The sequence below is a fragment of the Eubalaena glacialis genome, chromosome 2 (assembly GCF_028564815.1).
Source record: "Eubalaena glacialis isolate mEubGla1 chromosome 2, mEubGla1.1.hap2.+ XY, whole genome shotgun sequence".
NCBI classification, from domain to species: domain Eukaryota; kingdom Metazoa; phylum Chordata; class Mammalia; order Artiodactyla; family Balaenidae; genus Eubalaena; species Eubalaena glacialis.
Window position 1 is genome coordinate 156,673,239 of NC_083717.1, and position 27,730 is coordinate 156,700,968.

General features: G+C 35.9%; 1 pseudogene; it reads right to left on the reverse strand.

Annotated features, from left to right (window-relative positions):
- Positions 1 to 903: 903 nt before the first annotated feature.
- LOC133085780 (protein tyrosine phosphatase type IVA 1-like) lies at positions 904 to 19,058 on the reverse strand (annotated as a pseudogene).
- Between the last annotated feature and the right edge of the window lie 8,672 nt (positions 19,059 to 27,730).

Below are 27,730 nucleotides of genomic sequence, written 5' to 3' on the forward strand. Positions count from 1 at the left end.
CACGGGTTCAATCCCTGGTCCAGGAAGATCCCACATGCCGCGGAGCAACTAAGCCTGTGTGCCACAACTACTGAGCCTGCCTGCCACAACTACTGAAGCCCGCACACCTAGAGCCCGTGCTCTGCAACAAAGAGAAGCCACCGCAATGAGAAGCCCGCGCACCACAACGAAGAGTAGCTCCCGCTCACTACAACTAGAGAAAGCCTGCGCAGAGCACGAAAGATCCAATGCAGTCAAAAACAAATCAAGAAAGAAAGAAAGAAATTTATATATATATAAAAAAGAACATAAAAGGAGATGCATATGAAGGTGTTAAATAATCAACATAAGATTTGGTAAAAATTCAGTAAATACCAATGGTTGTACAAACCTGAGGTGGACTGGTACAAATACGAGAGATGTAAACATAAATTGAGCAGGCAAATAACCATATAGGCCCTACTTTCAGTGTTTGAAATGACTGAAGAAATGAACCACATAAGTACTAGAATGTTCATAGTTCCTGGGATTTCAGTTTTGCATGATACTAAAAATATACAAGTATTGTGTTGGATATTTTGACACCTGATATCCCTAATTGTTTTATACTTTGATAAGATTCTGGATAAGAATCAATTTAAAGACAACATAATTCTGCATGATTTCAGGAAAGGAACATTCCATTTGGTACAAAAAATAAGTACATTTTAAATGCTGAACAATGAGAATCTTTCATTAAGCATCCAAATAGGTTGACTGTAATTGAAACATAGAGATTATAATTATGCCAAGCTTGTGATCTGGTAAAACTACTTTTCAGCCTGCTATGGAAGCTTCATTAGACTTGCTCACTAAGCCACCATGTTGGCTAGTATGAACGGCAAATTAGGACCTGTCTCAAGTTCCACTTCTAAGGTAACAGCATCAGGCATCCTGGTTTTGTTGACTAGAATAGTTGTTTCTAAGGTCATTGGAGTTTTGAAGCACATCCATATTTTAGCATAATATTTCTTCATATACAAAAGTTCCTTGCTGTTAAAAGCTGCACACTACTTTTGTCTTATGAACTGCACTGCATCTTCATATTTCATTCCACCTTCTGTTAATACCAGGACGACAAACACTGTAGCTCTGCTAAGACCTGCAACTCAGTAGCAACACAACAACCATGCTTTTCACAAAACTTAATTTTTTACAAGACTTAACCAGTCATCAACAATCTAGCTGGATGGCGGGACACCATCATCAAAAGGCCACTTGTGAACATGGATGCCTTCTTCCTTCACAAGGGCAGTGCTATCCTGTTGTGATAACTCCTTACTTCTTAAATTTCTCCATAAAATGTTTAAGGTTGCATTGGTTAGACTGAATGTAATAGGAAATCTCATGTTCTTTTATGAGACTTCCACAAGATCTGGAAGGTTTATTCAAGCTATGTTAATTTAGTTAAAAACATCCAATAAGGTTATGAAAAAAATTTTTTTCAATTGAATACAGAAATGACATAAAGAAACTGTTCTATTTTAATATACTCCACTTGAAATTCTCAGTGCTTTGAGTGTGAAGCTGGAAGTAATAGGAAATGAAGTGAATTTCCTAACAAGAAGTAGCAGTCTTTCAATCCAGTAATACTGAGGCAGTGGATAGGAAGCACACTGAGTTTTATCCCATCTAGGTCAGAACTCATTGCAAATATTCTGCAGATTTCAATTCAACACTCTGTGTCCAGGTTAAATGCTCTTATGGGGGTTTCTTGGTGAAATAGTGATGAATTTCTATATTTCACTTGTCTCCAGAGAGGCCATGCTGTGCCTGGAAGAATCTCCACTGGCCGTCAGAAACTCCATAAATGTGGCCAAGAAAGGAATACTCTTTAAAGGCTGTGGTCTAATCATACAGCTGGACCGTAGTTGGCAGGGACACAGGTGGTGGTGGGGCATCAGGTTCTACCATGCAGTGAGATGCCCCGAGGAGAGCCTGGTGCTAAGTTGGCCCACAGCAGAGGGAGCCAACATGCATGCTGAGGCCCAAAGGTTAACTTTTATTCAAAGAAGGGAAAGCTGGGAAATGAGGGAATTCAAAAGCACATTAATGAAAAAATTTATGAACAGAATCTATTTAGCCAAGAGACTTAATAGATAGAGGCAGGATGTTTATGTGTGTTTTGCTTGGAGAAATGTAAGGATGTACGTGGGGCTGGGCAGAAATGTCTCTTAGCTGTTTCTCAGGATTACTCTAGTCTCTGTTTCCAATGGGTAGACCAGAACTTCCTGGCTGAAAACGCTCCACTAACTTCCCTTGTTTCAGAATAAAATCCAGAATATTCATCACGCCATATATTGTCTGGCCACAGCCTACCTCTCCGTCTTCAATTGCCACTCATCCTCACCACATTTGCCCTGTGCTCTAGCAATTCAGGTCCCTTGGCATAACTCTAAGATGCATGATTTCCTACTTCTGCCTCTTTTTAAAAAGGGCTGGTAAGAGTTAAAGCATGGATTCTCATGAAGGTCCAAACTCTTTCTAACATATTTAGCTTCCTTCTTGCTAATTGGAATCCAATTGTAGTATATAGCTAGCTTTAGAGGCCATCTTAAAATTGATATATCCATTTCTTTGTACCATCAGTACAAAAATATAGGGCAGAATATGCCTTTAACTTTGGAGCCACCTGCCTCACTTGCCAACTCCCAAGAGAGAGGGTCAGCGGATTATCGAATTCCTGCTGATGATTCTGCTCAAAAGGCTGCTTTCAGCAATGCACAGGGCTCTAGTCGATGGAATCCTTATTTTTAGAAATGTTGCATTCCCTCTAGTCTAAAAATAGCCCCTGACAGATCTCAACATCTAAAAGCCCCTTGGGTAAAATGTACCCAAATTTATACCTTTGAATTTATAGAATCCGACTAGGAAAATTTCACATGGGTATAAAATTCCAGGGATTGAAGATAAATGAGATAACTCGTATAATATTTTGAGCTCTGTGGACATAAATTGCTATATACATCTAAGGCACAGTAGAATAATAGAAAAAAAGAATAAGGGGAACTTAAAATAACTACTCATCAAACAGGAAAGCAAGTCTCCTCACTAACTTTCAGTTACATCGGTAAGGGATAACTGTGAATTTTGATGTTAAAGGACTCGTGATCTTGGTGGATGGTTTCCCAAGCTTTTCCCTTTGTTTTTCCTGTGGATTTTCTATCCATTCCTCTAGTTCAGTTAAGACAGGAAGAAGGAAAAGCACTTATTTTCTCTATGTGTTAGTGTCATAGAGTTTCCTAAACCAACAAGAAAGTCAGGGGGATATAAGTATTCCCTATTCTTTAGCAACTTGTTTTTTTCCTCCTCCTCCTCTCATCCCACTCCAGATACTCTTTCTGCTGAGGTGGGAAGGATTTCAGAAATCCTCCTTTTTCCCACAGCTTCATGCTAACCTCACAAACATCACACTTACCCTAGTTCTCTGGACTGCACCCACCAACCACATTACTCTTCTCACTGCTATGCTGACACTTTTCTGTTACATTCCACACACTGACTCTTTAGAGTCCCTGATGAAGTAGCACCATCAGGAGTGTTTTTCTCTTGCCTCTTCCCATTTGTCCCTCAGGGAGACAGACCAACATCACCTGCTATCACACCATTTCAAAATGGGGCAGATACATTTTAAGAAACACATTTACTGTACCATATTAGCCTGAAAGCATATATATCCCACTTCTCCAGGGAGAGTTTAGCCACCCCACAACCCCTCCAGAGCTGCATCTCCTTTCATCCCTGCATGCCTCTGAGACAGCCATCTCATATCTATCCCCTCTTTTGCTCAGGGGAAAAGGTGGATAGATATGGGCTGTTCAACGCTATTGAGGTTTAGGGATCCTAGTTTTCACAATTTATAGAGATAAACTTTTGAAACTTTATTAGACATGATCCATCAATCCCTTTGTAACTTTGGATTTCTCTTTGGCAAAAGTCTAGCTCATGCAACAAACAAACTTCTGTATGACTATCTCTCATTTCCCAGGATTTCAGTTCTAGTATACTTGAAATTCAGAACATTTCTATTGGGATACAACTTGTAAATATTTTAATGGCTTTTCCATTAACAACCTCTAAATTACTATCTCTGAGACCTGTAACCTGAGTCAGTCATTAAGGTATCCAAATGAGGAAGTCAGAAAGAAATGTGCTAAGTATTTGCATGGAGAACTACATACATTAAAATATATCTATGTAATGACCGATATGGAAATAGAATCTAAAAAAGAGTGGATATATGTGTATGTATAACTGACTCACTTTGCTGTATAGCAGAAACTAACACAACCTTGTAAATCAACTATACTCCAATAAAAAATATTAATAACAAATTTTAAAAATATACCTATGATGTGTATATTTCTACAAAGATACAAAAAGGCTTTACAGAATCACATTGAAACAGTTTTAGTGAGCAATGTATGATAAATAAAAATAATTGGATAATAATTAGCATTTCTAATTTAAGATATGTACAATATAATTGGTAGTCTCTTAATTAAATGAGCTCTTATTATCCCTATCAAAATACCAAGGGCATTTTTCACAGAACTAGGAAAACTAATTTAAAAATTTGTATGGAAACACAAAAGACCTCAAATAGCCAAAACAATATTGAGAAAGAAGAACAGAGCTAGAGGAATCATGCTCCTTGACTTCAGACTGTACTACAAAGCTACAGTAATCAAAACAGCATGGTACTAACTCAAAAACAGACACATAGATCACTGGAAAAGAAGAGACAACCCAGAAATAAACCCATGCACTTATGGTCAATTAAACTATGTCAAAAGAGGCAAGAATATACAATGGAGAAAAGAAAGTCTCTTCAATAAGCAGTGCTGGGAAAACTGGACAGATACATGTAAAAGAATGAGATTAGATCATTCTCTAACACCATATACAAAAATAAACTCAAAATGGATTAAAGATCTAAATATAAAAGCAGAAACAATAAAACTCCTAAAAGGAAACATAGGCAGAACACTCTGACAAAAATTATAGCAATAGTTTTTGGACCTGTCTCCTAAAGCAAAGGAAATAAAAGCAAAAATAAACAAATGGGATCTGATTAAACTTAAAAGCTTTTGTGCATCAAAGGACACCATCAACAAAATGAAAAGACAACCTACTGAATGGGAGAAAATATTTGCAAATGATATTACTGATAAGGGGTTAATAGCCAAACTATCTAAACAGCTAATACGACTCAATACACACCAAAAAAAAACCTGATTAAGAATGGGGGGACTTCCTTGCAGTCCAATGTATAAGACTTCACCTTCCAATGCAGGGGGTGCAGGTTCAATCCCTATTTGGGGAGCTAAGATTCCACATGCCTCGTGGCCAAAAAACCAAAACATAACACAGAAGCAATACTGTAACAAATTCAATAAAAACTTTAAGAATAGTCCACATCAAAAAAAATCTTAAAAAAATAAAGAAATGCACAGAGACCTAAATAGACATTTTCCCAAGTAAGACATACAGATGGACAACAGGCACATGAAAAGATGCTCAACACTGTTAATGATCAGAGAAATGCAAATTAATACCACAATGAGATATCAACTCACACCTGTCAGAATGGCTATGATCAACAAGAATACAAATAACAAATGTTGGTGAGTATATGGAAAAGAGGAAACCCTAGTACACGGTTGGTGGGAAGTGCAGCCACTATGAAAAACAGTATGGTGGTTTCTCAAAAAACTAAAAGTAGAACTACCATATGACTCAGCAATTCCTCTCCTGGGTATATACCCAATAAACCTCAAAAACACTAATTCAAATAGATACATGCACCCCAATGTTCATAGTAGTATTATTTACAATTGACAAGATATGGAAGCAACCTAAGTGCCCATCAACAGATGATTGGATAAAGAAGATGTCCCCCCAACACACACACATGATAAAATACTACTCAGCCATGAAAGGAATGAAATTTTGCCATTTGCCAGAACATGGATGGACTTGGGGGGTATTTTGCTAAGTAAAATAAGTCAGACAGGGAAAGACAAATACTGTATGATATCACTTATATGTGAAATCCAAAAAATGAAACAAAGTAGTGAGTATAACCAAAAAGAAACAGACTCACAGATATAGAGAACAAACTAGTGGTTACCAGTGGGGTGAGGGAAGGGGGAAGGGGCAAGTTAGGATTAGGGGATTAAGAGGTATAAACTACTATGTATAAAATAGATAAGCTACTAGGATATATTGTACAACACAGGGAATATAGCCATTATTTTGCAATAATGGAGTGCCAAATAATATGGGGTCATATTCTTAAACCTCCACAATTTTCACTTTGGTCCAAAATTATTTGCATTATTCCCACATTCAAAATACAGTCACTCTCTCCTGATAGCCTCCACAAGTTTGATCTCATTGCAGCCTCAGGCTCAGGGCTGAGGCCCAAGACCTCATTACAGAATGGCACGAGGGCCCCTGGATTAGTTTCCTTGGATGCATCCCCTCAGGTGTGGTTTCTCTCAATCTTAAGATGTGTGAATTAAAATGAAAAGTTATTTTCCTCCTACACATCCAATATACACTGGTGGGGTAGGCATAGGATAAGTGCTATAGGAACAACTATTCAAAAGGAAAGGGGAGGTGGAAATGGGAGGCCCAAAGTTCACTGATACACAGCAATTTTGAAGCCCAGTCAGACACATGTTTGCAGTTCCTTGATTAGGAGCCAGTTCTGCAACCTGGGACTGATTCTTCAGAGTTCTTGGTTCCATCTTATTGGATCGTTGTTCTTCCACTTGAGTTATCCTTCCTTTCCCATAAAAAGGAGGCTGTGTATGCAACTGAGTCATTTTTCTCAGACTGTCTCCTGCCTGTAGAGACTCAAAGATCCAAATGCTCTTTTGCATTTTGTGTTGCCTTTGTCCCATTCTGTCCACACTAACACAATTACATTAAAAATGATATGGGCTTTCTGTGTAGCAATTTATAACTGATTCTTTTAGACAGAGATCAAACCCACAAATCTTTTCAAGATAAACACTTTTCTACCTTGAGTTCCCTGCAAGGCTTCTATGGGAAAACACTCCTAAGATTCTTAGGGACCTATTGTTTACCAGTGAGGGGGTGTAGTCTGCCAGAGATGCCCTTAAAATCTTTCGAAGGCTTTTTTTTCTGTTTGAAAGGATTTATGTGACACAGTTAAATTTTTCTGAGGTCTTAACAAGGAATCTTATAGGCCCACCCAGGATTTAGTCTTTGTCCTGAAGCTATTTCTTAATTTAAACGTTATATTATTTTATTTTTGCCATCTGGAGAGACTGGCACTGAGAAATGATCTTATCTTAACACTCAGAAAGCCCTGGATCCTTTATATTTCTTCCAAATTATGCTTGAAAAATGAGTAATTCCTTTTTGTGGTTCATCTGTTTATAACTATAACTTATCATACATGGCTAAAAGAGCTTATACTTCCAATATTCTGCACAAAAATCTTAGCTAGATCTATCAGTTCATGAGGTACATTTTCTATTTTTAATATTTCCATAATTAAGAGTTTTGCAAAACATTCTGCACTACATGAAATGAATCTCCTTTCCTCCAGCTTCAAATAACATTTTTCTTAATTTCCTTTAAGTCCTCACTAACAATCTCCTTGAGGCCTATCTAGCTTCTATTTATGGACTCCTCAAGTCCACTCAACTCCTGCTCATCACTGGAGTCCAAAGCCAATGTCAGCTGTTTTAGGTTTGTGTTATAGATACAGTCCAATTCCAGATACTAAATTATGTTCTTTTTCTCTGTTACTGCATGAAAAATTAACTCAAAACTTAATGGCTTAACATAGCAATCATTTTTGTTATGTCTCACAATTTCTGCAGGTCAAGAATTCCTAAAGAGCATGGCAGTATGTTCTGCCTTGGTGTCTTTCATGAGGTTGCACTTGGATGGTAGCTGGAGCTGGCAGAGAAGAGGGCTGGAACAGCTGGCACCTGCTAGGGCTCTCTCACTCAGTCTCAGGCTTGTCCCTGTGATTTTGCATGGGCTCTATGGACTTCTACAGCATGGCAACCTCAGGGCTCTTGTACAAGTACTCCAGTGAGTGAGACAGTAGTCTTATTTCCTTTTGTGACCTAGCTCAAAAAGTCACTTACCATCATTTCTCTTGTAGTCACAAATTCTCCCAAATTCAAGGGGAGGGGGAAATATACACCCCACTTCTCAATGAATTGGGGGCTATATTTTAAAACTGCCATGATGAATTTGGCTTATTTTAATCATGCTTGTTAAACAAGGTCTTGTTTCTTAACCACAAAGTCTAAGTCTCCTACGCAAATTTTTCAGGAATACAATTCTCATCTTGGGATGAAAGTACCATAGAATTAATTTGAATAGCTAAATCATGGACTTTTAAGCACCAAATAACATGGCACTAGGGTGTCTTAACCATCTTGTTTTTGTCCTTTCTGCCCTTCTAAAACAATGACTCGAATTCTAATAATCTAGCTTCCCTATAGATGAAGGCTTCTCTCTGTTCTGCTCAGTTATTCCCCTTTTCTGACCATTGCCAATTAAAACAAGAGATATTTTAAATCAATTACGCTAAATGGTATGACCTTTGAGTGAAAAACATGACCTTCTGCTCTAAAGAGTTTTTCCATTATACAGTTAACTTCTTTGCCCCCATAAAGGACCTGAAATTGAAGATTTCATTATATCTATCACTTAGCACAAATATCTCATTGGAGTAATGCAGTCATTATAACAGGTGAAAGAGGACATTTTGGCTGCTTAATATTAACAGGCTATAGTGCAATCCTGATGACTATTCAATTTCCATAATCTTGATCTTATTTCTGCCTAAGGGAATAGAAAACATCAAGGTGCAAATAAAAATGTTTTTCACAACACTAGGTCCTTAAGACAAAATTTGGGGTTTTTTCCTCCAGTCATTTTTATTTGAAAAGCTGATTGGAGTTTCAGTCTTACATGAAAATAAAACCCTTAAATAGTTGAAGTACTGCTCATTCCTTAGGAACAGTCTTTAAATATTATGTCATTATGTAAAACTCTTGGGTTACGTGTACATTGCAAGTTAATTTCACTACTCATCATCCCTCACAGCCATCATGGTATCACAACAGGAGCATAGAGTATGGATTTAAAGTGGAGGTACTTAATCTATCTCAATCTACCTGGCCTTTAATTTTACTCGTTTAACAAGAGCACACACTTTCATTTCCAGTTGACAATCTCATGTGATTGGCCAGAACTGGATCTACCTACGTGTTTAATTAAGGGGTGACTAAATTCTTCCATGACTCTGACTTTCTCATAATATAAAATTTTTAAAATCCAGGTAGTTAGAGTGAGAGGAATTGGCATTTTGGAAGATCTTTATCTTTTTCATTCAAAAGTTACCTGACTCTAAAATACTCTTAACTCATACTCATGAAATTCATCAGCTCGTCATATGTACGAGGTTGTAGAGCCTGGCCTCTCATCTCAGTATTTTATATGATCAAACAGAAGCCAACAATGAATCTTAGTAGGTGTAATTAATTACATAAAGGATAAACCAAAAAGAAAATACATTGCTACTATCAACTTCTCTTAGCCTTATGGCCTATATTGTTAACTGGAGTACCACTTGGCATAGTTGTCTTTAGTTTTTACCCTCTGACCAGGTTAACTAAAGCAAGTCTGTGGAAACAGGCGAAGCTTCTACCTAGAAAATGAGGAAGGAATCCATCAGAAGTTAGGTGCTTTTCCTTATTCTGCAATGTAAGAGGGCATCAGTATGTGCAGACCATGTTCTCATTGATTGATTGGTTCATTCATCCATTTATTTATTCAACAAACATTATGTAGTATAAATCATGTTCCATGCAGAGAGAACCTTCCATATGTGCTCATTCTGACTTTAAACAATTACAAAGATCTCATCTCTTCCATTCAGGACAGATGAGAGATCAGACAAAATGGATTTTGACTGTCTTCCAGAAAGTCTTGGAAGGAAAATTCAGGAACACTGGCTGTCTTTTAATGTCAGAAATCAAAACCTGAATGCAATTAGTTTGCAGAGTCAAATTTGATATAAAAAGAAAAAAAATCTTTTAATTGAATAATATTTTGCACTTCCAGACATCTCTATAGCATTTCATTATCTTCCATAATTATCTTCAATATTATTTGCATGTGTCAAGTAAATTGCCTGGGGCACTTGTTTGGAAGTCTTAAAATTAATTTGAAACTTTAAAAGCTTTAATTAAATTAATAATTATTTTATTCCTAGATAAAGCAAAACTCACTGACAATATACCAATTAGTATGTAAAAATGTATACCTGTGTCTGTTCACACACACATATATACCTTTCATTTGTATGCCAAATACTCTTCAGTTTTTTTCATATGAGATTTCTCTGTTGATTCTCACAAAGGAATTAGGATAAATATAAACCAAGTATGTATCCTAATTTTAGAAATTAAAGCGTACCTAAATTTACCTAATTAGAGAATATACCAGTCAGGGTTATATCATAGCAACAGAACTGCTACAAGTGATATAGAATGAATAATTTATTTTAGGGGTTGGACATCATACAATTATGGGAGTTGTTGGAGCAGCCTATTATTTCTGTGTCTAATGTTGAACCTCAAGTCACTAGAGGTTAGCCAGAGGGGCAGTTGGAAAACTGGATGTGAATGAGAGCGAGGACAAACTGGAACTTGCAAAAATAGAAGGAGACAAAGAATGGCAACTGGAACTTGTGAAAACAAACTGGAACTCATGTCTATGTCTTACCATATCCAACCTCAATGCCATGGGTATATAGGACAAGCTGGCATCTTCACTACATAGTTGCACATGCACTTGTGCATAAGCCAAATTGCCTGGTGCCCTGCACCAACCTTCAGAGCTGCCTCATTTCCATCTACCAAATCTTGTACACAATATCTCCTATGGACCATGCAAACCCAGAATCATGCAGAGGAGCTCTAAAAAACATGGTTTAACTTAGCTAAGCTGACCCAGTACAGAGCCAATGTAGGGAGATGTAGGATAGAATCTGGGTCTCCTAACTTAAGTTTTCTCCCATGACATTTGCCAAAGCTAATGTCCAACAGTAAGCTGATGTCTAGCATTGTCCACAGAGAAGCAGAACTTGGAAGACAAACCACAAGAAAAAAAATCTAATCCACTTGAAATGTGATGACTTCTACAGTGGTATGGTAAAATCAACTTGCTCAACAAGGAAGAAGAAGAATCTTGTATGTTGGTTTATGCACCAGGCACATTTCAATAGAAAATTAACCTTTGCTTTGATCTTCACTACCTTTCATCATTTATGCTATTATTTCAATAAACTACCCTCTTTAGGCAGCTCTTAGTAAGTAAATACAATCATAACAATAGTCATGAGGATTAGATTGATTATCTAATTGTCATCACTTACTTTGCTTCAGTGAAAGTAATTATATCCCTGTGTTGAGCCATTGGATCCACGACCATGCGAAAATCCAGTGCTTGACCAGGGAATAAAGCACTATTAAATATGCAGGGACTTTCGTCCTCTTCATTTATGATTTGTCTAGCCAATTAACAACACTTATTAGATGAGAAATCTAAATCTTTAGGAAACAATGAATTATAGAAAAATTTCTCTTCTGTTTATTTCCAAGGTGCCCTTTATCCTGATTTTTCTCCATCTCCCAATTAAGGGGAACCTGGGTCTGAGGAACGATAGGAAAGCCTAAAGTTTGTGTGTTCCATTGTCTCCTAGCTGCAGTTTGTAGAGCCTAGAGGAGACGTACAAGACAGAAGGTCCTGGGGAAGAAAGAAAACCTGTGAGACAGCTCTTTTAAATGAGTCCAAGGGGCTAGAGAGAAAGTGAGAATTCAGGCACACAGAAACAAGGGACAAACAAGATGAAGAATGGGGATAAAGGTAGAAATGAAAGATAGGTGCCCAAACCCCTCAGGCAACCTTTGTTTTCAAGTGTGGACAGAGAGCCCCATGTGCCATGACCTTTTGGAAGAACTATTAGGGAGAAATGAGACTCAAACCCTAGAGAGGACTGCATGGTACAGAGGGGTAGAATGGGGAGGGTGGGAGGGCGGCTCAAGAGGGAGGGGATATATGTATACATATAGCTGATTCACTTTGTTTTACAGTAGAAACTAACACAACATTGTAAAGCAATTATAATCCAATAAAGATGAAAAAAAATAACTTTTAAAGAATAAATTATAAAAGAAACCTATAAAGAAAAAATAACTGCACATGAATCTTCAAATATCTCGATAAAAATTTCAATTAAAACAAACAAACAGGGCTTCCCTGGTGGCGCAGTGGTTGAGAATCTGCCTGCCAATGCAGGGGACACGGGTTCGAGCCCTGGTCTGGGAAGATCCCACATGCCGTGGAGCGACTAGGCCCGTGAGCCACAATTGCTGAGCCTGCGCGTCTGGAGCCTGTGCTCCGCAACAAGAGAGGCCGCGATAGTGTGAGGCCCGCGCACCGCGATGAAGAGTGGCCCCCACTTGCCGCAACTAGAGAAGGCCCTCACACAGAAACGAAGACCCAACACAGCCATAAATAAATAAATAAATAAAATTAAAAAACAAACAAACAAACAAACAAACAAAAATACAAAACAAATGGTGGTCATTACTACACAGAGCCTAGAGATTGGAATTAAGAAGAGACGGGGTCAGAATCAAATACTGTAGAAACTGAAAAGAAGGATCAAAGCCTTGGAGCTTCCTCCAGGGCACCTTTACACTTTCCGGCCTATCCCAGAGTTACCCACCACGACCACGTATAGGCCATTCTTCCCAACTGCTATACACTGAGAGGGATGTGTTAAAATTATAAAATTCAGTACAGAACTGTGATCTCTTTAGCATATTTTCCATCATGTCTAGCAGTACCTGATATGAGAACAAATCAGCAAGACTGACTGTTACACAGGAAATATTCCCTGGTCAGTAACAATAGCTCTCAAGTTTGCTGTGGAGGAGCAGAGGGGCAGCTGATGTGAGTGAATGTCAGCACCTGAGCTTGTAGCTGGGGTGATATTTACTTTTAATGGCTGCTACTTTTTTGAAAGAGCTGACCTACTTTTTTTCTCTTCACTCAGCTTCCACCCCCCACTGGCCCTGAGAAAAGGGGCAGGTTGAAAAAAAACCTGTCACAATATTATATCAGAACCTCTACAGAATCTCATGAGAGGAGAAAACATGGAAAATAATAGAGTTCTACAACATTTTCTTTTGAGGAAAGGAAAAGTTAGATTTACTCTAGAATCACCCAGACATTCAGGGAGGATTTCATGTCATTCATCCATAGTTAATATTTGGAAACACTTGAATTGGCAGGTGGACTAACCAAGATCTATTTGCTGTATTTAAACACGTGATATAATAGTCACCTTATGGTAATTCTTTAAATGATTGCAAGCAGCTGGAGTTTTTCAAGTTCTAATCGCTTAAATATACAATAACTCTGGCAGTGATCAAGCTAAATATGGCAGAAATAAAATAACATAAGAAACTATATTTACCATCATTTCAAAGCTCTAACTAGAATTAGAATGATGGAAGAGAAACTCTAAACTTACTCTTGCAGCTTTCTCTAACTTTGTAGAACAAAACTCTGAACTCTCACCTAAAGGGTAAACCCACCTGAGGTGAGATGCTTTTAATTAGATTGAGCCAGACCCCAGAGTGGGTCAGGAAGGAAAAAAGAGGAAAAATCTTCCTCAGAGCTTTTCTTCTACCACTGTTCTCCTGAATAGGCCTAGAAAATAGTCCAAACTTTCTCCCTGGGACAAAAACATAAAGACATATCTTGTTTTTGAAAATAGTGCATGGTCTTTACATGATTTTCAACTCAATTCAACCCTCTTTGAGTACTGTTCTATGCTAGGTACATATGTTAGGCCCCAAACCTGGGCCCTAAATATGAAAAAGACACAATTCCTGGGCCTAAAGAATTTAGTCCATTATGGGAGACAAACCCTTTAGTACTAACTATAAAGCAAAGTGATGGCGATGTTTGAAAAAAGCAAAAATGCATGTCTATGGTATCCCAAATGACTTCATCAGCCATCATTCATTTAAAGGCTTTTTCCTTTGTCATATTGTTTTTATGTTAATGGGAGGATTTATGAGGCTGTGCTAGAGAAAAAAAAATGTTAAAGGCATACTTATACAGAGCTAGCAATATCTCCTTTGTCAATAACAAATCTAGGTAATTTTAGTTCCTGCTCAATTATGCCAAAGGAAATTGATAGAAAACAGTATAAAACATAGATGTGAATAATACAGAGTAACTCAAGGAGATGGAAATGGAGCGGATATTCAGACTTCAAACGGGACTGCTAACGAAGATGGCTTTGGTTTCTTGCCACTTCCTTTAGAGCTAGAGAGAACGAGATGATTTTACGTATTGGAAGTATAAATTGCTTGTACATAGATTTCCCCTTTTCATCCTCAGATTGGATGAAAGGAAAACTTCCTTAACTGATGGAGAGGCAGCAATAGGTTCAGTCTGATGGATGTTATTTGAATTTCCCGTTTTCTTCATAGCCCCTTGCCTAGTTTCTAGGGAGAGAGAAAGACACACTTAGAAATTTAAAAAGCTATTTTACTAAATCAGTAATGTTTTAGAACCCCTTTATCTCAATGTAACACAGAAGGGTTAGGGAGGCTTACCTCCCTCCTGTGTCACAGAACCCCCTGAAACTTTGGCACCTCGTGTTCTTCAGTTTTTCATTGACAGTACCAGGCAAAGAGCGATATCCACAGGGGCCATGAAAAGCTCTACTGGGGCAGACATCTGTGCGTACCCGAGAAACCCTCCCTGGAGATACCCAGAAATAAAGGGTTTTGATTGTGAGGAGGGGGAAATCTTTTCAAAGGGCCTGAATATCACGCATCAGAAAGTGTGAGCAAGTCCCAATTAAATCTGAGTTATTACTACATGTGTGACTCTTTACCTGCCCAGATGTTAACGAGGCTTGGGGCATTTTGGTTATAAAAGTAATTGGAAACCATATTAATTTTATAGGGCTGCCATAACAAATTACTACAAATTGGGTGGCTCAAAACAACAGAAATTTATTCCCTCACAGTTTTGGAGGCTTGAAGTCTAAAATTAAGATGTCGGTAGGATTGGTTTCTTCTGGAGGCTCTGAGGGAGAATTTGTTCCAGGCCTCTCTCCCAGGCCTTCTCTGCCAGCAATCATTGGCATTCTTTGGCTTGTGAGGGCATCACTCCAATCTCTGCCTCTGTCTTCACATGGTGTCCTTCCTCTGTGGAAATCTCTGTGTGTCCTCTCTTCTTGGACACAAGTCATTGGATTTAGGGCCCACACTAATCCAGAATGACTTCACTTTATCTAATGATTTCTGCAAAAATCCCTATTTCCAGATAAGGTTGAATTTAGAGTGTCATCTGTGTTATATGGACACTGACTTCTATCTTTTGTGAGAATATTTATATATTTAAGGTCCTAACTTAAGCAGTGACACTGAGTCCTCAGAGGGAGTAAATGTCTGCAGCAAGTCACGGTTGAAACAGAAACCAGCAAAAAGCGTCTTCATACTTGATCTACAAGGTAGATTTATTATAGGAAATTCTACTTTTAGTTAATTATTTCAAATGACATTCTTCTTGGTGCACATTCAGAAATCCAGAATGTCTTTCATGTAGAATTCCACTGTTATTATGCTTAATTTAGAATGACTCCTGATAAGTCAATTCATTAAAAAATGGAAAATAAAGGTCATATCATACTTCAGAAGAAGGGTCCAGAAAAATTGCCTGAATCAAGGGTTTGGAAGAACAATGGCTAGTGAAAGTCAAACATGACAAAATCAAAAGATAACAGGGAGTCTGAGATTCTAAAGCCTGCTTTCAGTTGGCATAGTTTTCCTTTCATCCAATCTGAGGATGAAAAGGGGAAATCTATGTACAAGCAATTTATACTTCCAATACGTAAAATCATCTCGTTCTCTCTAGCTCTAAAGGAAGTGGCAAGAAACCAAAGCCATCTTCGTTAGCAGTCCCGTTTGAAGTCTGAATATCCGCTCCATTGCCATCTCCTTGAGTTACTCTGTATTATTCACATCTATGTTTTATACTGTTTTCTATCAATTTCCTTTGGCATAATTGAGCAGGAACTAAAATTACCTAGATTTGTTATTGACAAAGGAGATATTGCTAGCTCTGTATAAGTATGCCTTTAACATTTTTTTTTCTCTAGCACAGCCTCATAAATCCTCCCATTAACATAAAAACAATATGACAAAGGAAAAAGCCTTTAAATGAATGATGGCTGATGAAGTCATTTGGGATACCATAGACATGCATTTTTGCTTTTTTCAAACATCGCCATCACTTTGCTTTATAGTTAGTACTAAAGGGTTTGTCTCCCATAATGGACTAAATTCTTTAGGCCCAGGAATTGTGTCTTTTTCATATTTAGGGCCCAGGTTTGGGGCCTAACATATGTACCTAGCATAGAACAGTACTCAAAGAGGGTTGAATTGAGTTGAAAATCATGTAAAGACCATGCACTATTTTCAAAAACAAGATATGTCTTTATGTTTTTGTCCCAGGGAGAAAGTTTGGACTATTTTCTAGGCCTATTCAGGAGAACAGTGGTAGAAGAAAAGCTCTGAGGAAGATTTTTCCTCTTTTTTCCTTCCTGACCCACTCTGGGGTCTGGCTCAATCTAATTAAAAGCATCTCACCTCAGGTGGGTTTACCCTTTAGGTGAGAGTTCAGAGTTTTGTTCTACAAAGTTAGAGAAAGCTGCAAGAGTAAGTTTAGAGTTTCTCTTCCATCATTCTAATTCTAGTTAGAGCTTTGAAATGATGGTAAATATAGTTTCTTATGTTATTTTATTTCTGCCGTATTTAGCTTGATCACTGCCAGAGTTATTGTATATTTAAGCACATTAGAACTTGAAAAACTCCAGCTGCTTGCAATCATTTAAAGAATTACCATAAGGTGACTATTATATCATGTGTTTAAATACAGATTGAAAAGAATATGGATTTGCTACACAGGAAAGAAGCCTCATGCTGGTAATTTCCTTCAGAAGCTGCTTTCACATCTGAAACCTAGGATATACTACTTAACTCATTTTCTGGCATCCAAAACAAAGTATATAAATAAGAAGTGGAGAAAATGTTCTTCTATTACCGACAAGAAAAACTCTGCCTTTATTCATGCTGAAAACCAAAGTCGGCCGAGGGAGACACTGAAGCTCCCGGCAGGTGAAGGGAATGTCAGTTTTAGGACTTCGTGGAGCCTGGTTTTCACGTCTTCCTCTCACAGCCTCCAGCACTTTCTGGAGCCACGTTTCAGGCTGTGGGCCAGACTAAAATATTGACATGAAATCTCCTGCGCTACTTTGTATCCTTCTAATAAACAATGCTTTATCATAAGAAGTTTATTTTCATATATTAAAAAATAAAATATATTTTAGAATCCTCTAGAATTTACAATATTTCTGAAGGTTCTTGAGATGATAGCATTTTAAACTCATAGCATAGTACACTGCCATTGCAAGTTCCTGTTCAGATAAACTTTGTATATTACAAAATGGATTCCCCCCAAAGCAAAATAATAATAAATAATGGCTACATCTACCATCTAATTTTTATTACTTATTATCTGTGGTTCAGCATGTTAACTATAATGTAACAATTATAAAAGGTTATAGCAGTTTCCATTACAATTATTAGCAGCATTATAATGTTAGCAGTGTTATAATGGTTCAAGTTAAGCTCATCCTTATAAAAACTGAATGTTTCATAAGAACAAAGAATTGACTAGAAATGTCACTTTAATGGGAATATGACGGAAAGTTAAATTTCAATATCATCTAATGCACTATTGTTATTGTTAATGAGATCTAGTTCTATGTCAGAACAAAAAAATGCAAAACATAACAAAGAGAACTTCCAGGGACAGCCCACACTTGTCTTCAACTTACTAGTAGCACATTCAGAGAGTAAAATTTACTAGTGGCACATTTAGAGGGTAAAATTGTGACCCATGTACCACATTTTGGTGGTTATTTCAAATATTTACTCATGATTCAGTTTTTGATTTGGACTTGAGGGCAATGTATATTAGCAGCACAGCTAGAAGTAATGTCAAGAAATAGATCAGTTGTTAAAATATTACTCCATGGCCTTTGTAGTGTGCTGTTTAGTCTTAAGTGACACTCTGACAGTGAATTTTTGCAATGATGCTTCAAAGTATAAAAATAATCTGCTGAATTGTATCTAGGGGAGAAGATGAAATTCTGATTATCACAACAAATATTTATGAGGACTGGAAACATTTTAAAAAATGCTTAAGAATCCCAGAGCTAAAATGTCCTTTCTGAGGTGGTCTAGCCAGTCCCAAAGCATGAGATAGCATTGCAGCTAAGTAAGTACACTATTTGAGAAACTGGAGATTCTAATAAATTGTTTATTTTTCCCATGAAATATTCAACAGCTTTTAGATCTAGGAAATGTTTTCATCTAATCAACAACCTGTAGGTCTAAGTAAAAGTCCTTTTTCACTGTTACTCAGCATAATAAAGAGAAGATTTTGACATACACAGATTGTTAGCAGTACATTGCTCTTCCATCTCCAAATGAAAATTAACACATGAAGCATATTTGAGAAGGGCTCTGGAGGAAATAGCTCCTGAGGCCAGGGCTCTTCAGTCTTTTGTTGGACCAACCCACCTTCCATGTACAAACTGTTTTCCTCTTCCAAACTTTGACAGCACTTTCATCATTATTGGCAACAGAATTGTCAGATGAGGTGATCCAGTTCAGACTAGAAGGACTATCTTCACACAAATCTGAGAGGTAAATGCTTGTCTGTCAGCGTATATCCTTTTTAATATATTCACATTTTTCTTTCTAGATTACTTTTTGATGGAATGAGATTAATAGACATTTTTCTCATTGAAAAATTTGTAGCATGTTCTTTCGCCCTAAACTTACCTCAACGACTTTAAACAGGAACTTCCAACCCATTGTCCTAACATTTAAAAATTCTCCATTTTATATTTAACATCTTTATTGGAATATAATTGCTTTACAATGGTGTGTTAGTTTCTGCTTTATAACAAAGTGAATCAGCTATACATATACATATATCCCCATATCTCCTCCCTCTTGAGTCTCCCTCCCATGGGGAGTGGGAAGGGTAAACTGGGAAAAATTCTCTATTTCAAAATTTAATTACAGTTCTTTTTTCTTTGGAAGTGAAATTTACATACAGTGACATGCCTCTGTCTTAAGTGTACAAATCTAGTAGTTTTGAAGAAGGCATACACCTGGGTAGCTCATACTCATGTTAAAATATAAAACATTTTCCTTACTTCAGACTATTCTCTCATGCTCTCCCTGTGTAATTTCTCCCCATTAAAAGCAACTATTTTTCTGATTTGTTTTGCCTGTTCTAGGGTTTCATATAAATGGAATCACACACAGCATGCAGTCTTTAGATGTGGCTTATTTCCTTTGGTATAATGTTTATGAGATTCTTGCACATTGTTGTGTGTAAGTTTTTTATTGTTGTTAAGAAGTAGTCCATTGCATGATTAAACAAGAATTTGATTATTTTACTGTTGATAAATATTTACATGGTTTCCAGTTTTATTGCTACTGTGAATAAAGCTGCTGGAACATTCTTGTACAAGTATCTATGTGGACAGGTTTTTATTTCTCTTGGGTAAATGCCTAGGACTGAAATTGTTGGATCATAGAGTAGTAGTATATTTAACCTTATAAGAAACTTCCAAACTGTTTTCCAATTTTCTGTTTTTTATCATTTTACTCTCCCACTAATAACATAAATAACATATAAGAGTTTCCGTTGTTATCCAATCTCCCCAAAGTTTGGTACTGACAGCCTTTTTAATTTTAGCCATTCTAGGGACTTGAAGTGACATGCTATTATGGTTTTAATAGCTAATGTCCTGAAAAGTAATACAAGCTTGCCTGTGCATATTGGGCATTCATGTATCATCTTTATCAAGTCCTTTATATGTTTTTAAAACTGGATTTTGTCTATTCTTGACTTATAAGAATTCTTAGTATATTCTGCATATAAATTGTCATATATATGTTATATAAATATTTGCTGGTTCATTTTCTTAAAGCTCTATTTTTATGAGTAGAAGTTTAAATTTTGATTAAGTACACCATAACATTTTTTCCTTTTATGGTTGCATTCTGTGTCTGCCTAAGAGATGTTTAGCTAACCCCAGGTCACAAAGATATTCTCATTCTCATGTCTTTTTTCTAGAAGTTATATAATGTTAGTTTTTAGTTTTAGGTCAATAATCTTTCTCAAACTTCTTTTTTTTGTATATAGTGAGACATTGGAGTTGAGGTTTACTTTTTTCATACGTATATTCAGTAATACAAAATCATATTCAAAACCATTAGTTGCAAATGGTTGAATTTTTATTGAATTGTTCCATTGAATTGTTTGGATCGCTGTATCAAAAATCAACTGGAACAACTGAGAAATCCCAGACAGGATAACACAACAAGCAAAGAAAGTTTGAAAGGTAGAAAAAAAGAAGGTGGACAGCCTAGGCTTCTGGGGACTTGAGGAACAACAGTGGTGAGTTCTTCTGTTTCCTCATTGCCTTCCATATATCTCTGGACAGCGTGCTGCAGAAGCCTCCAACTCTGAATGCCAATAGGCACGGTTAAAAAGGCTTCAAGTAAACCCTTAACTCTAGCTTAAGGGCCCACAATAGGGTGACCCAACAAGAATAAACTTATTGGCAATTCCCACCCTACTCCAATCAAATACCAATGGAAAAAGTTCACCCCCACCCACTATCGTTTCAGAAAGGCCAAGTGGAAATTAATCTTTCACCCACTCCCCAGTCCAACAGAAGCAGGCAGCACTCTGATTCCCCTGCGCTATGCTGTGATGAGCCAAGCAGGAAGCTGCTGTTACATCCTTGCTGGCCTACAGAAAGCTGTGCTCCAATTTCCCCAGCAAGGTGCTGTCAGTGGGGTTCAGCAGCAACTGAACTTCTATTTCCACCCAGCAGCAACCGGCTTAGCAAAGCAGTGTGAGGTGGGACTCGGCACCGTCAGGCTTTACTCCCCCACCCATTTAGGGCCAAGGGGGTGACTAAGATACTATCCAATTATTCATCAATGAAGTAGAAGGAGGTGTGGGAAGCAGGGCTAGCTGGCATTCTGTTTCCCCCTCCCCTCTTCTGACATCAAAGGGCGAGGAGTTGACTATACATACCCAACTGGCCCTAGTGCTATACTTCAACATGAAGACTGCCTACTAATAAAAGATGATAAAAAAATAGAATCCATAGTCTCTCAACATAATATCCAAAATATCCAGGAGACAGTAGGTAAAAATCACATACCAAGAACCAGGAGATGATTTAATTGTTGGAATTATCTGATAAGATTTCAAAGCTGCCATCATTAAAATGCTTTAATAAACAATTACATATTGTATTGAAATACATTAAAAATTAGAAAATCTTAGCAAAGTAATAGAAACTATAAAAAATAATATAAACTGTAGAGCTAAAAAATATAAATACCAAAATTTTAAAACTTGATAAATAATAGAATGGGGATGACAGAGAATGGAATCAATGAACTTGAGCATACAATAATAGAATTTACCCAGTTTGAACAACAGAGAGAAAATAAATTTTCTAAAAATGAACAGAGTCTCAGGGACCTTTGGAACAATAACAAAAAAGTTAATGTTTATATCATTAGAGTGCCAGAAGGAGAAGAGAGAGAGTTGAACTGAAAAATTATTCAAAGAAATAACAGCTGAAAACTTCCCATATTTGGCAAAAGACATAAACCTACAGATTCAAGAAACCAAACTAATTTCAAATAGGATAAATCAAGATACATCATCATTAAATTTTAGAGAGCTAAAGACAAAGATAACAACCAGCCTGAAAAAAGCCCACAGTATCTATAGGGGAACCCCGATTTAAATGGAGACCAGGAGGAAGTGACACAACATTTTTAAAGTTATGAAAAAGAAAGAACTGCCAATGGCACATTTTATGTCCAGGGAAATATCCTTCAGAAAGGGGGAATAAAGGCATTTTCAGATGAATCCATAACCCGTGTATGATCATGATATAAAAATCAGACAAATCTCAATTGAGGGACATTCTGCAAAATACCTAACCAGTACTCCTCGAAACTATCAAGGTTATCAAAAACAAGGAAAGTCTGAGAAACTGTAACCACCCAGTGGAACAAAAGAGACACATGATGACTAAGTGTAATGTGGAATCCTCAACTGGACATGGAACAGAAAAAGGACATTAAGAAAAACTAAGGAAATATGAATAAAGTATAGATTTTAGTTAATATGTCAGTTCATTAATTGTGACAAATGTACCATACTAAAAGTAAGATGTTAATAATGGCAGAGTCTAGGTGGGGGATATATGGGAACTCTCTGTACTCTCTTTGCAAGTTTTCTGTAAATCTAAACCTATTATAAAGTAGGAAGTTTATTTTTAAAAGATGCCCTTAAAATATAAAGAAGTCTTACAACTGAATAATACGAGATAGCAATCCAAAACAAATGGCCAAAATATTTGAAAAGACCCTCAGAAAAGAAGTTCAGATGGCAGATAAGTACATAAAAAGATTACCAACACTATTAACTATTAAGGAAGTATGAATTAAAGCTGCAATGAAATACCACTAGACACTCACTAGAATGACTGTAATCAACAAGACTGACAATGTGAAAGGTTGGCAAGAATGTTGAATAAATGTTGCTAGAAATGCAAAATGGTACAGCTACTTACAAACAGTTTGGCAGTTTCTTGTGAAGTTAAATATACATTTATAGAATCCAGGAATCCCATGCCTAGATATTTGCCCGAGAGCAATTAAAACACAGCTCAATCAAAACACTTGAACAAAAAATTCTGAGGCCATTTTATTCATCAAAGTCTAAAAGTGAAAAGATCCCTAATATCTGTCAATTGTCAAATGGAAGAACAAATTGTGGTATATCCATACCATAGAATACGACTTAACAATTGTGATGTTTTTGTTATGTGCCAACATGGTCATGCTGAACTAAAGTTCCCAGAATTCCTTTTTCATCTATGTTTCTGGTTAGCATGTGATACTTTTAATGTTCTTATTTTCCATTTGTATATTTTCTTGGATAAAGTGTTTTTTCAAGCCTTTTGCCCATTTGTTAGTTGGGTTGTTTTTTTCCTTTCTGTTGAGATATGAGAGTTCTTTACAGATTCTTTATGTATTCTGGATACACGTTTTGTTGGAGATCAGATTTGCAAATATTTTTCCCAGTCTGCAGCTTGTCTTTTTATTCTCTTAGCAGTATTTCATTGCTTATTCACAGCAGTGTATCCACTGAAAAAAATGTTAATTACGATGAAGTTTAATTTGGCAATCTTTTTTTCTCTTTGATGGACTGTTCTTTTAAAATCGTGTCTGGGAACTTTTAACCTAAATCCCAGTAATAAAGATTTTCTCCTATTTTAAAGTTTTATTATAGTTTTATGTTTTGAATTTAGTTCTATGGTTCATTTTGAATTATTTTTTGTATAAGAGATGAGGTTTGAGTCAAGATTGTTTTTTTGCATGTCAAATTATCCCAACACCATTTGTCAAAAAGACAATCTATTCTGTATGAAATTGCCTTTGCAACTTTGTCAAAAATCAATTGGCCAAATGAACTGAATTCTTCTGAATTGTACATTTAAAAGCATAAATGTGATTAACTTCCTGTGTATTTTCCCACAATAAAATATCAGTTGGTTATATTTATGAGGAACTATTTATGGATTCTATGTTCAATGAAACATCTATCTGCTCTGTTGATATCTGTATCTGCTCATTCACCAGGACCATGCTGTCTTGATTATTTAGATTTTTATATGTGTTTAAATTGGGTAATGTGAGTCATTCGACTTTATTTTTCTTTTTCAAAATCACTTTGGTTATTCTATTTCTTTACCTTTCCCTATAAATTTTTGAATCAACTTGTCTAGTATCTATCTACAAAAATTCCTGTTGGGATTTTTCTTCAATAAGTAGTTTAGTTTGGGGAAAATTGACATCTTAACTATTTTTTTCAGCTTTGCTGAGGTGTTATTGACAAAGAAAATTGTAAGATCATCTTAACTATTTTAAGTATTTCAATCCAAGACATAGTATACCTTCTGATATACTTACATCGTCCTTGAATTGTTTCATTAGTGATTCGTAGCATTATGCATAGAGAGCCTGCACATGTTTTGGTAGATTTATACCTAAAAAGTTCAAGTTTTGGTGCTAATGTAAGTTATACTATTTTTCAAAATTTCATTTTCCAGTTATTCATTGCTAGTACATAGAAATAAGATTGATATTTGTGTGTTGACCTTATGCCCTGCTGCTTTCCAAAACATTTATTAGTTCTAGAAACTTTTTGATAGATTCCATGAACATTTTCACCTAGACAATCATGTAATCTGTGAATAGGGACAGTTATATTTCTTTATTTCTGATATATATGCTTTTAATTTCTTAAATTTTCTCTACCTTATCTTCTCTACCTTATTGTACTGACTATGACTTATAATGTTGACTAGTAGTGGTGAGGGTAGACAGTTGGCTTTATTCACAATGTTAGAGTGAACACATTCAGTTTCTTACTCTTAAGTGATATTTGTGGTAGGTTTTTGTAGATGTTGTTTATCAAGTTGAGGAAGTGCCTTATATTCCCAGTTTGATGAGTTTTTGTGATGAGGGAATAGATGTTGAATTTTGTCAAATTATTTTTCTGCATCAATTGATATCATTATGTGATTTTTTTTCTTTATTGCGTTAATATGGTGGGTTACATTGACTGACTTTCAAACATTGAATGAACTTTCCGTTCCTGGAATAAACATCATTCAGTTATGTTGTACTCTTCTTTCTATATGTAATTAGATTAGATTTGCTAGTATATTATTGAAGATTTTTTGTGTCTGTATTTAAGAGAAATACTTGTCTATAGTTTACTTGTATGTCTTGGCAGAAGTTAGCATTAATTTATTATTATTATTGATGTTTTCAAAGAATCATCTTTGGGTTTCACTGATTTTCTCTATTGATATTTTCAACGAATCATCCTTGGGTCACTGATTTTCTCTTTTCAATTTTATTGAATAGATTTGGTTTTTATTATTTCCTTTCTTCTACATACTCTGGGTTATTTTACATTTTTCAGTTTTTAAGGTGAAAAAATAGATTATTCAGTTGAGATCTTGCTTCTTTTCTAATATAAGCATTTAAGGGTATAAATTTACCTCTAAGCACTGCCTGAGATACATCCCACAAACTTTCATTTATTTGGACTTTCATACTCATTCAGTTCCAAATATTTTCTAATTTTCCTGTGACTTCCTTTTTAATCCATGTATCATTTAGATATGTTGTTTAATTTTCAAGTATTTGGAGATTTTCTTGTTATCTTTCTGTTATTAAGTTCTTGTTGAATTCCATTATGGTCAGAGAACATAATTTGCATGACTTCAATTATATTAAATTTGGTTAATGTTTGGTTTAAGATATAGTAGTTTTTTAAAATTTATTTATTCAACAATTATTTTAAAAATACCTGTTATGTATTACACATTGCGCTAGGCAATAGAGATACAACAGTAAACTATAGAGGAGAGGATAGTCCTTGCCCTTATGGGTAAGTGAGAGAAATCAAGTGGAGAAAAGAGATATTAGGTATGCAATTAGTTAATCATTTAAATATAATATTGATAAGTATTACAAAATTGATCTGTATAAGAGTTTTATCAGATTCTAGCTTGAGTAAAAAAAACTACATATTTTCTCAGTATAGTATTTCTAATATAATATTTTATTTCAAAATAACATCTATTTGAAAACATTATGGCGATTTTGGTCTTAATTCGTTTTTGTAATATATAATTTTTGCCACCTGATCGTAAGAAAGTCAAAGAATGTTTTTATAGATTATAGTGAAACGGCTATATAAATTTGGAACAACTTGGCTCTAATCTTCCAAAGCAGAGGTTCTCCAAGTGTGGTTCTTGGATCAGCAGCCTCAGCCTCACTTGGGAATTTGGTCAGCATTGCAGATTCTTGGGCCTCACCCCAGACCTACTGAATTAGAAACTCTGGAAGTAGGGTGCAGCAAATAGGGTTGTAATAAGCCTTCCAGGTGATTCTGAGGCATGTTAAAGTTTGAGAACATGTGTTCTAAATGGTTCGATATTTGGCCACTCAAGGAAAGTAATATAGTATGTGAATAGTATTAATAAATTTGGGAAAACATGACAGTGGCATTTCTTCATTCTTGGGTTTTATAAAGATTTGATTTGATCTTTAAGAAATATAATGAGCCATTATCATTCTGGGATATATCTTGAGTACTTTGAGGATCCATAAATTTATGAATATATGATATAGTAATTTTGTTTTAAGATATAGTTTGTCTTTTTTTCTTCTCTATTTCAGCAAACGATCCATAGGATTTGAAAATAATGTTTATTCTTCTGTTGGTTTGGGGTGTTTTCAAAATGCCATGTGTGTTGGTTACTGGTGTTATCTGGTTCTTTATCTATATCCTATTGACTTTCTATTGGTTACTGAGAAAGGGGTTTTGAATCTCCCAACTATAATTGTTGGTTTGTTTATATCTCCTTTTAGTTCTATCAGTTTTTGTTTCTTCTAGTTTGAAATTCTATTGGTATGTGCTATATGCAAACACATTTAGGATTTTTGTGTTTTTTTGCTGACTTGACCTTTTGCTTGTATGTACAGTTGACCCTTGAACAACAGGGATTTGAACTGTGTGGGTCAACTTATATGCAATATTTTCAATAAATACATATTCTATAATCCACATTTGGTTGAATCTATGGAGGGCCGACTGTAAAGTTATATGTGGATTTTTGACTGTGCTGGGGTTGGTGCCCCTAACGCCCATGTTGTTCAAGGGATAACTGTAATTTCCTTCTTTACTCCTGGTAATTTTACTTGATTCAATATAAACTTTTCCGACAGAATATATCTACTCCAGCTTTCTATTGATTAGTGTATATATGGGATATCTTTTTGTATCCTGTTCCTTGAAAATATTTTATTGTGCTAAAATATACATAAAATAAGATTTACCATCTTAACCAATTTAAAGTGTAAAGTTCAGTGGCATTAAGTACATTCACAATGTTGTGCAACTATCACCACCATCTAACTCTATAACTTTTTCATAATCCCAAAGAGGATCTCTGTACCCATTAAACAATAACTCTCCATTCTCCCCACCCCACAGCCCCTAATAACATCTGTTTTACTTTCTGTCTCTAAGAATTTGCCTATTCTAGGTACCCTATATATGTGGAATTATACGATTGTTTTTTTGTGTCTGGCTTTCTTTCACTTAGCAAAATGTTCTCAAGGCTCATCCAAGTTGTAGCATGTATCAGAATTTCATCCCTTTTAACCCTTTCATTCCATTATATGTATATGCCACATTTTGTTTATCCATTTACCTGTTGTGGATATTTGGGTTGTTTTCAACGTTTTGGCTATTGTGAATAATGCTGCTATGAACATAGGCATTCAAGTATCTGTTTGAATAAAGCTTTTAAGTATATAATGAGAAGTGGAATTGCTGTATCATATAGTAA